At 41.9% G+C, this 4101-nt stretch overlaps 1 non-coding gene across 1 annotated transcript; it reads right to left on the bottom strand.

The window, feature by feature from the left end:
* Nucleotides 1-2220: 2220 nt before the first annotated feature.
* Nucleotides 2221-2293, bottom strand: trnar-acg (transfer RNA arginine (anticodon ACG)). The gene has a single exon. It is a non-coding gene; the product is annotated as a tRNA-Arg (tRNA).
* Nucleotides 2294-4101: the final 1808 nt, after the last annotated feature.

Raw genomic sequence — 4101 nt, 5'->3', positions numbered from 1 at the left:
TGGACAATGAAAAAGTTGTCCAATATTGGTAAAGTTATTCAGTTATCTTCCAGAAGAAAATCGAAAGAGTTATTACTCTTGCATGGAGAGATCTGCTGAAATAAACTGGGAGTTAATAATCGAATTGCAGATGATGTAAATATAGGAGATGTTGTTCTGACTTTGTAACATCATTGCAGGCATAACCCTCTAAAATTTTACAAATTCATAAGGAGATATCACGTATGCTCCAAATGGCATAACGGAAGTGAGTTTCAATGAATGGAGTTCACCCATCACCATGGCACCAAAGCCAGATAAGTCCCAACAGTTATGTGTGGACTATCACAAAATCAATGTTGTTAGAAAGACTGATGCATATCCATATCTACAGTTGAAGGACTGCGTGGAAAAGATTGGAAGAGCAACTTACATTTCGAAGTTAGACTTCCTCAAAGGTGACTGGCAGTGAACCTTGTCAGAAAGGTCAAAGGCAATTTTATAACGCCAACTGGCCTGCAGAAATTTAAAGTAATGCCGTTTGTACGGAAAACATTTCAGCCACATTTCAGAGATTAACTGACAAGGTAATTGCCAGATACGCAACTGTGTGGTGTATATTGTGCCTGGTGACTGTCACTCTCTTATGGATTGAATATTTACAGCATTTATCGGGCTTGTTTAATCGAATTCGGATGTCAAACTGGTTTGTAAATCTAGCTGAAACTAAATCTGCCAAAGCCAACGTCACCTTCCTGGGATATGTCGTTGAACACGGACAAATAGCCCCACAGGATGCGAAATCGAAAGTTACAGGGGACATTTACACATTGTTGACGAAAGGAGCAGTACGACGGTTCCCCGGATTGAGTGGCTTTTACTGAAAGTTTGTGCTGAATGTTAGCAGTGGGACTGCTCCACTCACGGAATTGTTAAAAACAGGCAAGAAATTTCAGTGAACACAAGACTTTTAAAATGTATTTGACAGCCTAAATACATTGTTAACCATTGCCAAAGTATCATCCACAACTAATTACAAGAAAGCTTTCAAGGTGCCCATCGACGCAACTGATGTGCCTGTCTCTCTTCTTCTGCCCCTCTAATTTCGACCTGTCAACTTATTTCATCTTTACTCTGTGTTTATGGGATATAATTATCAGGACTGTTGCGTACTTTTGGTAAAGCATAATTAAGTCTATTTTGGATAGCTGAGTTCTGTGGATATTCTATGTTCCATTCACTGTGTTTCATTCCTTAATATTGTGAATAATTTTCTCTCTGTTTTAAAAACTGGAAGTCAAACTAACTAAAATACTTCGAGTAAATTTTACTATATATTCACCAAAACAAATAACGACGTTACACTCTGCATTGCCAGCATAAGAATGTTTTGAGTGGTGTGGTCGAGGCAAAACGGGTTTGTTTTTTTCTGAGAGCACAGTTGATTGTGCGGAAACATACTTTTTTTTAGATTAGTTTACATTACAGTGTGGAAACAGGCCCTTCGGCCCAACAAGTCCACACCGACCCGCCGAAGCGCAACCCACCCATACCCCTACATTTACCCCTTACCTTACGCTACAGCCAATTTAGCATGGCCAATTCACCTGAACTGCACATATTTGGACTGTGGGAGGAAACCAGAGCACCCGGAGGAAACCCACGCAGACACGGGGAGAATGTGCAAACTCCACACAGTCAGTCGCCTGAGGCGGGAATGGACCCCTGGTCTCAGGCACTGTGCCACCGTGCCGCCCACTTGACGTGTACGAAATAATGAGGAGCATGGAATTACAGATTGAAGGAGACGTTTGCTCTTGATCGATCACTAGGGTTTGTAGATTTCAGATAAGATGCAGAAAGCTTTGAATAGACTAGTAGGAAAACTTTATCAGTCAGCGAGTGGTAGACTCTGGAACTCACGCTCTATAAAGATCAATTGGACAGTGAACCCTTCACTCTTCTCTGATTCCACTGGCCAAAGAGTTTCGAAAAATTCTCAAAGCCGAGCATTCCCGCGAGCAACAGTCACTCGATCAGTGGCTTTATAAATGGAAAGGTGCCCATGAGTATCATGTGCAACTATTCGGCTTCCCTCCTGTGATGACGCTGGAACATTGACTTTCATATTCTCGGGTACATTTAATGAAGGCATTCTCTTTCCTGCAGACAAGGACCTCCAACCGTATTTCGACTTCATAAAAATCAGTTTTTATGCTTATTAAAAGTCCACGCGGTCGCCGAGCCAGGTAGGACTCGAACCTACTGTCTCCTGATCCGTAGTCAGGCGTGTTATCCATTGCACCACTGGCCCGATGCACATGGGTGGTCTTAAGAGCCATGATGTTAACACGGACATCATTAATAGCAGTCATGTTCACCAATTGAACAAGCGATAAAGATAATTACCGTCACTGCTTCAGTCCAATCTTCATCACCTTTCAAAGAAGCGAATTTTCCAAAAAAAAACCACATATGTCCTCATGGAGCTTCCATTCACACTCTGACTGCTCAGTCATTCAATGTTATCACTGCTGATCTGATGAATTTCGTATCCACTTCTTCAGCATAACTGATGTGAACGTGAGCCTAATCACCACATCGGATATACCAGTTAATTTTCAGAGGTCTCGATTACAGTAACGACCTTTGCGAGTATGCAGGAAAGTGAATACTGTGAACTGAGCAAAGAAATCCCTTCATGGAAATTAATCCAGTGCAAAGTCAACCATTTCAAGATGGGAAGAAGACGTAAAATATTCCTCTGCTTCTCTCTGCACAGATGCCTCTCCAAGAATTGACTCTTTGCAGAACTCTTTTTTGTAATTTAGACTGTCCCAGTTGCAGATATTCTCTCAATTCACAAACAAGTATCCTGCTGAAAACTCCTTCAGTTAAGATTAAAATAGTTGACTATCTTTTCGCCCAGCTGATGAACCAATGTTCCCTGTTCCATGTCAATACAAGTTCTTGCATGTGAAATTGGAGCTCCCAGCCTGATGTCCCACTGCTTCTTGATGCATGGGAATTGAAGCTGCTGTCGTTAAGACGGGAGCTTTTAGCCTCGATATTTCACGCACCTCTGTATCATCAGAGAATGGCATTCCACTCACCGATTGCATTTTCGCAGCCACATGCTCGCGCTCAACGCCATCACCATTTCCAATTAGTATTGGGTGTAGTGCGGCTCAATTTCTCTGATTCCATGCCCTTGAACTGGGATTATATGACATGCCATTATATGATCACGTCAATGAGTGAGTAAGTTGGTGAAGTAACCGATGTTAAAATACAGTGTTATTGAGAACAACATTTCAGCAATGTCCTGCTGTATCCCATGATCATTTGAAGTTTTGTAGATATCTCGCAAACGTAATATCCTACAACCTCAGTGTTGCAATCACTACAGTCTCTCGGGACACAGAAGTTAAAGATTCAACCGAATCTGAGTTCGCACATCTCATTCACTGTTTCACAAGTATTCCTTTGTGCGAGTGGTTCTGTTCCTGGCATAATCTCTGCCATGATCCTTATTGCTTTTTGCATCGTGATTTTCCATGTGGCACCAGTATCATGAAATGGTTCTTCCTTGGCATTGTAAACACAGCAAGTTCTGCTCGAATCAAAGTGACAGCAATCGGCATTTTTCCCGTTTTACTCCATGTACTATGTGCTTAGCAAACGCTGGGAAAAGCAATTTTTTTACATAAAAATACTATTCGTGGTGATCAGTTTCTTTCTTCAAACACCCGCTGTCTCACATCTTTGCGTTTCACATATCATAACCATCCTTTATCGGAGAAACTTCTCCCTCCCACAAGAACTAACTGGCCTAAACGTCCACCCTCCCATTTCATTCGCACTATAATACTGACATTTACACTGTTCATTCTGCACTGCTGCGGTCACTGTTTTGGGTGAAAGTGCTCAATCCCATGGTCGGCATCGTAAAGCAATCCAATCCATTTAGATGCAGCTGTTCTATAATTAATCCTCCTGGAGCAGCTTTTACTGACACGGACAAGACATGACTGGAACATCAGGCTCAGCATAAGTGCACAGCGCAGTATTGAGCAAAAGATGTTTGATTGGAAACGGCAAGTTTCTGTGGCTTTCTCAAGT

This window comes from Chiloscyllium plagiosum, unplaced genomic scaffold (genome assembly GCF_037043375.1).
Source record: "Chiloscyllium plagiosum isolate Xiang-an unplaced genomic scaffold, Cpla_swu_hap1 HiC_scaffold_45, whole genome shotgun sequence".
NCBI lineage: Eukaryota > Metazoa > Chordata > Chondrichthyes > Orectolobiformes > Hemiscylliidae > Chiloscyllium > Chiloscyllium plagiosum.
The sequence above is the reverse complement of the archived record's forward strand: the minus strand, read 5'-3'. Positions and strand labels throughout refer to the sequence as shown.